Genomic DNA, 11650 nt, shown 5'->3' with positions numbered 1-11650 from the left:
CCTGCTGTCCCAGGGTTGCCCTGGGCTCTGCACTCCAGGCCGAGGTGTTCTTTTCTGGGCCTTGCAAACCTCATGAACCAGCGCTTTTCATGAGTGCAAAGTTTACGTGCACCTATATTATGTTAGAGATATAGTGTGCTAAGAATATAAACAAAACAAGGTTTGTAGGAAGATGTCCTTTGTTAGAGTGGTTAGTGTAGCATAAAAAGTGCCAGAAAATTTTTCTGGCACATGGCTCTTCCTTCACATGTCCTCAAAAGCAGACCTCTTCTCTCCGACTATGGTAGTTAGCTTTATAGAGGTTATTTCTTCCTACCTAAAATCCCCATCTTGTTCAAATGCAGACACAACATTTGAGCTATGTTGTTAAAAGCCAAGTTCAGCTCACTGAAACTAACAGATACATGCTTGTAACAGGTTAAAACTTTCTAGTAAATGATCAAAGAGAAAAAGTAAGTGATAATTTCTGAGAAGTGTTTTCACATGCACTATATCCCAAATTGGTTTGTTCTTTTTGCAGGACTCTTGCAGACTTCCAGTGGACCTACCGCTAGATTTGAGGTCATCTGAAACTAAGTGTAGCGCAACACAGGTGGACTTCATTGCCAGATAAATTAGGTATCCTGTTTAATTTTGTATTCCTTGTGCTCATTCTGAAACATGTTTCTGATATTTAAACAAAACTGTTTTCCTTACCTTAGCTAACTCAAAATATCAGCGAAGAAGGAACGTTTCATGCCTGGAAGAAGACACATAATGAAGGCAAAATTTATGTGAGCAGGTAAAATAATGTTTTAATAGTTATATCAAATTAAATTGAGTAGTTAATGTCATAGCCATCCAGCCAGGCTGAACAGGTGAGAGCAATGCATGCAAAGACATGTTAGCACTCTGTGGAATTAAATGTCAACAGGTAATTATCAGCTTATATCTTTTCTAATTGGAGCGCTCAAAGGGCTTTTATTAACTGATGTAAATTTGTTTTCATTAAAGTTATGGAAGGGCACTGGGGAGGTAACAAACAGTATGTTCAAGTAAAAGCCTTTAGTCTCTTCTAGAGCATGTTATTCTGTACTATAGTTACACCCTGAGGATGCTTGTAGATAGCTAAGTATACAGTTCATTAACTCCATTATTAGTGTAATTTCTTCAGTAGATTCTCTGTATACTCTGTCTGATGCTGGTTTTCATTATTAAAGGGGTAGTATACAGCAGAGAGGGAGATTTTTGTTTGGCTGTTTTTCTTTTATTGCTACTGGGCTTTCTCTTCCAATTTAGTTAAGACCCCAGAACTGTAAGAACCACGTCAGTACTTTCAATTACAAACAACATTTCTTATGCACCACGTGTCCTAGTGGATAGGAAATGTTTATGCAGATTGAAAACTTCAACCTGAACTTTGAATAATTCACTTACCTTGTTTTCCCTAAATGTATATGTGATAAACTGATGGTATCTCCAGTTTGTATCCCTCATGATAGTATATGTTGACCTTAATTAACCTTTTGTGATGGGTAGGTTTCATATTTTTCAGCCAGTGAAATATCAATTGCAAATGTATTTTTTACCTGGCATTTTAGATAAAATTTTAGATAACTGATCTTGCAGATATGAAATACGGAATTCTTTACCTATTGATATGAAGGTTAATTTAAAAATGTGGAAAAGATTTGCATAGATAAAGAAAATTTAGAAATTTAAGTACTTACAGAAATTCCATGGAGTTTGTAACAACATACCTAAAAGAAGAAACAATCTGTAAGTGGTTACAATTTGCATTGATTAAAGGGATATTTTTGCTGTCTCACAGCACTGCTGAATATTGTTCTTTTTTTTTTTTTTTGACATTTAAAGTGATTAGATTTGAGTAACGTTTTAAAACTTAAAAAAAAAAAAGTATCTGAACAACAAAAGAGCAGAAGCTAACTTTTGATCGTATTGTTCCATTAGCCCTGATCTTCTAAATATGTGTGACTGCCTTTCTTTTTTGATACAAGGACGGAATGCTAAGTTTTTTTTATCAAGGTCTACTATTATACAAGGAGAAGAAGCAGAAGGTGCAGTTTAAGTACATAACGTTAGTGGAGAGAGTTCTTTGGAAATCTCCTCCCTACTCTGCAGTAACAAAACAGAACAAAACATAGTCTGTATTTGTCAAGGACAAACAATATCAAATTGATCTAATTTCCTTCATTAGTGTGACTGGCTTGGTATATAAGTGAACAGCAGTGAATGTAATTTAAAGTTTAGAAAGGTTTTTGTCCTGTTCTGCTATGCAGCTGCCATAAACAATTCCGGGAAATGTGATCTAGATTAAATCAGAATTGTAGAGTTGTAGAATTGGCTGAAACACTCTACTAAACAGTAACCATCAGGTTATCAAAGTGAGAGGGCATAGACTGGGATCTGACAGGAGTTTATTCTGGTGTTGCTTTTGCTCAGCGTGTTCGCAAATGAGTTGGATGTCAGGAGAAAGCATTGTATTACGAAATATGTGGCTAACACCAAGTTTTAAGATCATCTTGGTGAGTTGGATTGTTCATAATCAACAGGATGAATTTCAGTAACGAGAAGGACTTTCCACTCATACTACTACTGCTGAATTTTCTTCTGATGATTAGATTCTCTTCTAGTGATGCTGAAATTAGATACCCCAAGAACTGACATAATTGCTCCAAAACGGTTACCTCGGAACTATTTCAATAGGGATTATCTTATTTTAGCAAAACCTTAAGTATGTTAGTTTGAAATTTAGTTCTCACTAATCTACCCATCAAGGGAGAACAAATTCTGCCATATAGTTAAGAACCCAAAATACATGCAAGAACACTTCTATTAAGCACTTCCCTTCCCCAAGCCCTCCACTTCCTTCATAGTTCTTCATCTCTGAGCATGTGCTCTTCCTTTGTGCTTGTTGGAAAACACAGAGAAAGGTGGGACTAATGGGGTAGAGTGGGGAATTGTCCCAAGTTTTGCTACTCTGTGCTGTAGCTAGCAGAGAGCGCACTCTTAAGGGTTTTTTTTGAAGGGTTTTTCATATGCTTTTGCAAGCTTTTTGCAAACTATATATCTCAAAAGATTTAGGAAGAATCTCTGTGAGATTGCACTTCCCATTACCAGACATTCCTGTAGCAGTTGTGCCATCTGCTTCTATAGGAAATTGGGAAAGCAATGAAAATATGCTTGATTGTCTGTACTGGGAGTCAACTGGAAACTAGGAGAACCATGATGGTGGCTTCTGCCAATCTCTCCTTCCCTGCTGCGTAAAACCTTGTGGAAGTCCGGTGGCTTAAGCAGTGCTCAGTAAAGGCGGATAATATTTTCCTTCTGTGATGGATGGTAAACCAAGAAAAGGCTTAAACTTTTTTTCACTCCTTTCACTTGCATTTGGTGCAAAATCAGCTTAAAACAAACCACAGTTTGCCTTGTGCCATTCAGGCTTCATTTCCTTTTACCATTCCTATTGCAGATAAACACCTTGATATCACTTTATTTTCTTCTTCTGGACAGTATCTTAACACAGGTATTCATCACAGGGCACTAGGCTTCTCCTGGTTATGGAACAAAGGAGATGGCACTAGAATACTTTTTAAACCAAAACCAGACCGCTCTGGTTTTTGTTATTTTTGACCAGTATCTAGCTGTGTTACGGCAGTTTGGGTAGTTTTTAATTTGTAACGTTGCAACACATACTCTGAACAAGGCTGTGCTTTGCCACACTAAAACTTCTTTCATGGAGGGTCAGCTGGAAAGAAGCAGGGAAACCTAGAAGGTGATACATGGGCTGTAGTTTGTTACCTGTGTTTTGATGTCTTGGTCTACGCTAGTGTTTGCTTTGTTCTCTAATTGGTGTATTAGAAAAGCAAAAATACGTACTGTGTTATGAATCCGGGAGGAACAGTACGGAAAAGGCCCTCTGCCTCCCCCAGCCTCCCCCTGGCCCTGGGAGCACAAGGTACTAAACTGGGTGTGCACCTTCTTGAGGGAGTCCAGAAGAAACTTGGAAGTCTGTTACACAGGATTGGTTTCAGTCTTTGGAGCTGAACATGGCTCGTGCAGACTACAGGAATGAACGTTCCTTTCGGGAACGCTCATTTTCATGTAGAAGGTAAAGACCACGGGATTACATTTTTTAAAATAAAAGTCACATCACATTTTTTGACAACAGAGTGGAAGAGTCACAATTTGAATATATAATACCCTGAGGAGAAAAACAGAAGATAGGTAACTCAGCGTGACATTCAGCTTTTGATATTTTACTAAAAATAGCAGTCTTGGATTTATACTTGAGTGGGGGAAGTAGAGTTGGTTTTTAGTTGCTTGTAGGCGTTGAAAAACAGTTTGAGCAGTTAGTCCACATTTATTATATGCTTAAATCAAAATAGCAGCAAATTCCAAATAACTCTAGTGGAGTACTGCTTTCCTTCCGTGACATGGAGTATCAACAGCTGCGCCCTTAGCACACAGAGTATAACGAAGGGCAAGATCTTTACTGGATTCAGTGGGGCCACTATTTCACCTCTAGTACATTTTCTTCCTCTAAATGGAATCTCCAGTTTATTTCTGTCTTTTTTTCCTTCCTCAGACACACCAGTAAGCCTCCAGCGGGGACTCCAGCTCACATAATTCTTAAACTTCTTTGCTGCTAATCATGCAGTGGGAGGTAATGTGAATGAATGTTAAACAGCATCTTACACCGATCTTCAGCAGACATCAATAGTAATCTGCTGGACAAAAGGAGCCTGGGATATTCTTTCGATACTAGAACTGAAGCAGTTATTTCTAACTTTGAGCCTGCTACTGAATGTCGTGGAAAAGAATGCATCTGAGAAGGAAAAGATAAATGATGGTTTGCCTCAATATTTCAAAAGCATGGCTTTGAAGATAAAGCCATAAGCAATAGAAAACAACTGAGGGACTAGTATCCAGACACGGAAACAAAATATTCCTCTCTCCTCTCTCCCCCACCATTCATTAGTCTTCACAAAAGCTAGTCTTTTCCAAATAGGATAACCACAAGCTAGGTTTTGATCTGTCCCCGGAAGGCTCTGATGTGAAACTGTTCTCTCATCTACTGGAAACGGAAGGAATGCGGCATCTAACCACATTCCAGGAGAAGACCGACACCTCACAGCTTCTCCCCTGACGCTTGTCAGCAATCGACTATTTCTTCAAAGTCCACGCATCAGTCAGCCAGGGCTACCTCATGCTCCCTGTCTTCAGACGGCTTTTAATCAAGAAAAAATTCCAGCTGCCGTACACGTGAGCAGAGCTGCTCAGAATGTGTTTGGCAGTGCTGTGGGACAGGCAGGTGCGTAGTGGAACACCCACCGCTGGCAGTTCCGTCGCGAGGGAAGTTAGAGCATCACGCGATGCTCCAGAGCGCTCCGAGACGCCCACAACGTTAAACTCAAACCATATGCCCGTGAGGAGATCTTCCTCTTGCTCCGTTGCTGAACCAAGCTCTCATTCGGCTGTCGTAGCAACTTCAAAGTTACAGTCACCAAATACAGCTGCCGCCTATTCTTTCTATACCATTGTATCTGAACCATGTAGGACCCAAACCTCTTCAGAAGGAGGTCAGTAATGAGTAAGCGTTTGTCTTGTCAAAAAGGTAGAATCTCTCTCTTGCCATGGCAAAGCTGAAATACGTTAATACTGAAAAATACCAATTTCTTTAATTCCTCCTTGTTGTGAGTCTCATTCAGCACTGCTGGTTTAGCGTAGTTTATAAGTTAAGTCAGTAAATGTTTTCTTACTGTTTAGAAGTGATGGGTAATACCTCATCAGAATTGAATACCACTGTGTTATACAAAAAAATCAAATTTCATTCATTTTATGTGCCAGGATCTTGAGACATTTTGTAAGACCTCTTCATAAAACTAGCGGGCGCGTAACTGTCTTCCGAAGGGCTTATCCTTGCCACAATTACAGCTTTTTTCAAATATTTGTAAAACGGTAATAAAATGTAGCATACAGACTGCTTGTTAATAACAGTTGGATTACTTAGCATAAATACATCGAAACAGTGTACAAGTGGCGGTATGACTTAGATACAGTCTCTGGACCACATTCCAACTGCCTAAAACTGGTGTGGGCCGAAAGCTTTTCAGGCTCCAGTGGAACTACTTGTATTTGCCTTGGTATAAATGGAATAATCTGTAAAATAGCTTACTGGTAGCCTGACCATTGCCCGAGACCAAATAATGGGTGGCCTTGTAAATCAAATACTTATGTGGTCTAAGTAAATACATTTACCCCTCTCTCAGAATGTAGGACTAGAACATGTTCTGTGGGCTCTTGGATTTTGGAGGACGATGACTATTCTAAGAAAACCTCCTTAAACTTTTATGAGTAAACTACATGCTTGATTTCATCATTTTGTCTATAAGAGGGTTGTTTCCATTAAGTATGCGTTTAGGCTGCATTCATTTCTCTGTCTGTGTACAGCAGCTTCCCACACGTGAATTTTGTTAGTTTTGTCACTTTAAAATTCATCTGTTGCTTCAGGTACGCAGGGCTTCTGTGAGATGTCTTAAATTGCTCTTAACTGCATATATGCAATTACTGTGTAATTTACCACATGGTAAGAGAATTTCTGGATTATTTTTAAAGACGAAAAACCTTAAGAAAAAAGCATGTTGATCCAGGCATTATTTGGGATCCTTGTGTAAACATAGCTGAATTTTTTACTACGCCTTTCTGAACAGAAATAGATTAATTACTTGCAAATAGGAATGGAGTTGGTATATTAGCTTTAATGAGCTAGCAGAGCAATCTGAGTCAGGTTGTGAGCTCACCCGTTTCCTATCCCGTCAGAGCGCCTGGACGTTCTGTAAAAGAGGTAGGGAACTCCATGCCTAAATTTGCTCCGCCGCTTTTATCTAATTTAAGCCTCCTAGGGGAAGAAAATGGATAGGCATTGTGCGTGTTTCAGGTTTAACTTAAAAACTCCCAGAAGGAGTGACCCAACGGCCATCTTCCTGCGTGTGGGAGACCATTCAAAGGAAGAGTGATTGCAAGCAGTCCTCTCGTTCAGCTGTGATGAGGCATCTTCATTCAAGAGGCTGAGGGGAACGGTGCCTTTACCGCATTCAGCCAGCTGGCTTAATCTGTCTGGAGATTAAATCCAGACTAAATTTTGTAAAAACACGTATGGAATTCTGTGTGTTACCTTTCCACATGTCTAGCAGTAAGCATGGTACGAAGGTCAGCTTGGCTTTAGTTGAGCAGAACTTTTTGTTCTTTCCCATGGAAAGACTGCAGCCCAAGCGCAGGGCTGTTCTATACCGAGTAGCTCATCCAGATAATGTTTTTAGGATGAGCTTTATTTTAACAAAGGAGATGATAGATTTGTAGAATGTCTGAGCTTTAGGTGTATTTAGATAAGGTAAAGCTAATTTTATATGCAGCACATGAAGTTCAGCTTCCTCATTTGAGAACAGGGTTTAGGAACAGAAAGAATACAGATAAATTCACGGACTGGTGCGTGTGACAGCTCAAAGCCACTGTCAGGAGTATTTGCCGAAGAAACTTGGTTTTGTAAAAAATCATGACTATTAGTTCTGCTGCTCCTGCTTGTAATGTGTTCAGCACCATTCTTAGTCTTCGCTAGAGTTCAGCTCGAATTCAATAAATTGCAGGAAGAATATTCTCCCATTTATTCCAACTGAGGTTTTCATACATCGGGTGGGAATTATGGTAACAGTGAGGTATGGGACTTACTTATGAAAGGATGAGACTTAAACGCTTGTATTACTTTAGAACCAAAACCTCATTCATTTCAAGGAACGAACTTACTTAGCATAAAAATCAATGCAGCTAGTAAATGAACCTTTACAAATGACAGAAAAAACCCCCAAATCATAGCAGTCCCCTCCAATCTATACTCGTAGGTCAGCTGGTCTTGCCCATGCTCAAAGCAGGGCCAGCTGCAGAGGTAAATTACGTTGCTTGGCGTTGCATCTTGTTCAATGCTGACTGCCTCCCTCCAAGGATGGAAATTTCACAGCCCCAGTAACCTGTTCAGTACATGCTGCTGGCCTCCCACTACATCACCATAACTTCTAGCAGCCTACAAGACAGGCTACTTCCCTCTCAGAGTATTTTCCTTCGGTTGTTATCTGCAGAAGCTGCACCAATCCATTTTTAGACCCCTATGCTGCAGGCAGGATGCAAGGACTGAAGTGGCTGAATTTCCAGCTTGTGCTATAAACCCCGCCCCAGTCAGCCAGGGAGTTTTGCAAGTGGCGGAGTTCAAGAGCGGCTATGGCACAGTTAGTTAGAAGGGCGGATATGCAGAATGTCAAAAGCAGACTATTACCATTTCTGCTGCTGAGACAGCAGGTCACTTAAGGTGGTTGCCAGTCTTTCCGTCAATGCGGAAATTCACCTGCCCCCTCCCTCGAAGAAATTGTACTTCTGCCTGGTAACGTATCAGATTCTATGATAAATCCCCCTATCCAAAGGGAGAGGTCTATTGTAGCCGCAGGTCGAAATAGGATTTCAAAGACTTGTAGAACACGCCAAAGAGACAGTTTAACAGTCTATGAAAAGATCCGTTTCCTATAACAATACAGGATTAGGGGCTTTGACATGTTACTGGAAATCAGAAGAGATTTTTTTGAACCCTTTTGTGAAGAGAAGGGTTGGTTCGCCCCTTGTGAATGCAGAGGCGGCTTGGTACAGGGGTACCGCAGGCTCCAGGTGCTGGCATTCTGTCCTTGCTCTTAACAGGAGCCCTTGGGGAGAAAACAGCCCCCCCCCCCGAAATGCCGGGCACCTTGCACGTGCGGCTGGTGGCAGGGCAGGAGAGTCAAAAGAGCACTTAGTTTTCTGCACTCCAGCACAAGTGCAGAATAGTCTCTCCTTTACCAACTCCGTGTTCCTTTTCAAAGCCGTAAGACTTTCTTTGCCTATTATTCTTGGAAGCAACTATCAGTCCCGTTCTTTTAATTGGGTGTACTGTAGTTGTCCTCAGCTACCCCCGCCTAGTTTCTTTTTACAAGAACACAAAGCCACATTTGTTGCAGTCTCACTTGAAAAGTAACACTTTCCAGCCTGAACCACGAAGAGTTATAAAGTAGGTGCTGACTGCATCAGTATCTACTTTCTGGGTTATGACTCATTTATTTCTACCTGCCTAGAAGTACCTTTACGTTATGTCTCATGAACTTACTTAAACTGAACCCTGAATCTTTGTAAATATCCTTCATGTGTTTTCACTGTTTTCTGAATCGCTGGCTCATACCTACTTTATAGAAAGATCTGGGCCACAATCATCAAAATCAGTGTTTATGAGGAAATAACCGAGCTAAGGAAGCATTCAAAAGGTGTATCACGGAAGGAAGGGCCAAGTTTTTAATTTAGAGAAAGTAATTATTTGTCACAAGTTTAAATTAAGTTTTAGCTATTGAAGCATTTAGATGAACAAAACTAAGACGTGAAAGTCTAGGAGACGTTCGGTAGTGTCGCTTCTGTACCCACATGATGAATATAACGAATTAGATTAATAATTTGATACGTAATTCACAAGTTAAGAAATGAAAATACACACTCCCTCCCACTTCACCATGCTGCTTCTGCCATTTGACTAGCCTCAATTCTTTCTTATAAAGATTGATCTACAAATACATCTGGCTTCCCTTCACTGCAATACAACGTAGTTCTTTCATCCCCTAACTCACACAGGCTAGTACCTCCCTTACAAGCGATAAAAAAAGGCATGGGGAAAATCAAAGTGAAACCCCCATGAATTCTTTGGCGCTGACAGGGCGTCCAAAACCAAGAGAGAGGCAACTTAACAAAAGACAACAGCTCCATTTTACACATATTCAGGAAGACTTTTTCCACAGATTCTTTAATACCTCCGATACCTAAGCAGACAACCCCATTCAAAGAACTATACTTTGGTCTTAGTGTGTTTAAAAATTGCTCAGATACTTAGCAGCTTTGCAGTATGACATTTGTAAACGCAACAGAAGACAGGATGCAAGTAAGCGTTAAGCGTACTTTATTAATTTCAAGCAATTGCCACTTCCCGACATCCTCCACCCGAGTTACAATTTTACACATACTGTAGTAGACGGCTCTATCTCCAGTAGTATCACAGACCGGTCTGCCTTCTGTGTACGGGTCAATATACACATAAAGGTTCTTCAGAGGTTTAATGCCACTTACCCTATGTATGGAGATAAAGTATTATTAAAAAGGTTTTAAAAGAATCATTATATTCTATCAGAAACTCCTACACAGTTTTTAGTTTTTAAATTAAGGTAGTACACACCAAGGTAATAAAGACACATTCTAACTGCATATAGGGCTGGTATCTTGTTTTTTCTGAACGCTTGGCAAACTAAGTATGTTAAATGCAAAGCTCCTTGTCACCACGAGGGAGAAGGAAACGGAAATCAGCACAGCGGATTTAGCCAAACTTTCTGTATGTGAACTCATACAGACCTCAAACTTCTCAGGTGAAGATACAAATTACATCTTCAAGTAGAAGAGGAAAAGGTAAATTATCCTCCCTCTCAGGTCAGCTGGGAAATAGTTCAACAAGAAAACTCTGTTGCACAGCTGTTCCCTTTGCCACAAGATGCAACCACGGGAATTCAGCTGGCTGCGGCGGCACTAGCAGCTACTCTGCTCTCCTCAGAGACCACAGGCCACTGGGACGGGTATTGCCTAAAACTGGAGAGGTTCCTTAACAGTGCCGGGGAAGTCCTCAATTCCAGAGGCTTTTGAAGCCAGAACTAAGGGTTTTCTGTTGTTGCCAACAACAAGTATCAGCTGAAGCTGATACTGGATGGAGGACTGAAATACACTTGTTTTGAATAACCCCCCTCAGCTAGTCCCCGTATCAACAATAAAGTTTGACAGAACTTAAAATAAATAATGAACCTGCTGAAGTTAAAGAAAAAAGTGCATCACCTGCTTAAATATTTACAAGTTAAAACACACGTTTTAACCAAATATAATGGCTGATTTTTTCCTAAATTTCATAGGTTTTGTACTGATCATTCTACCATTTTAAGAAAATTGCATTTAAACAGTAATGCTTATTTCGCTACGTTTAATCACACACACCCCCCCAAAAAAAAAGCTCTTCAACCAGAAACGAAACACACACATTTATGTAACAAGTTCTAATACAGTTAAGTATGTTTCAGGAATTATCAGTACTGCAGCAGTGTTAATCAATTCTGAATTGGAACGCTGGAAACCAAAAGATTAAGACAGAACTACGCGAAGAGTATTTTTCGTATCTTTTATAGGACAGAAACCTTTGTTCATGTCTTCTGGTAGCCATCATCTTCTTTTGAGCTGCACCTACAACACAAAGAACAAGTAAACGAGCAACTTTATGCTTCTCCAGAATAGCTTAAAACAGTTCTGTAGGCATTAAGGGGCATCTTTTCTACTGCTTTGTTTCTGTATCACCAACTCATTTCATTGTTTTATATTCCTATTTTAAGAATAAAGTACAAAGCAACAGAAAGAATAAGCTATTACTACGTCTGTGTAAAATTGCTCTCAGAAGTGCTGCCTACGCTGTAAAAGTGCAAGTTACTTTCTGTATTTAACTAGCAAGCAACTAGTATTTCATTAAACGTAAAAGCTCTTTTTTTTAGTTTTCTGTATGAACAAGATA

The sequence above is a fragment of the Pygoscelis adeliae genome, unplaced genomic scaffold (assembly GCF_000699105.1).
Source record: "Pygoscelis adeliae isolate BGI_AS28 unplaced genomic scaffold, ASM69910v1 Scaffold186, whole genome shotgun sequence".
Lineage (NCBI taxonomy): Eukaryota > Metazoa > Chordata > Aves > Sphenisciformes > Spheniscidae > Pygoscelis > Pygoscelis adeliae.
Note: the sequence above shows the minus strand (reverse complement) of the source record.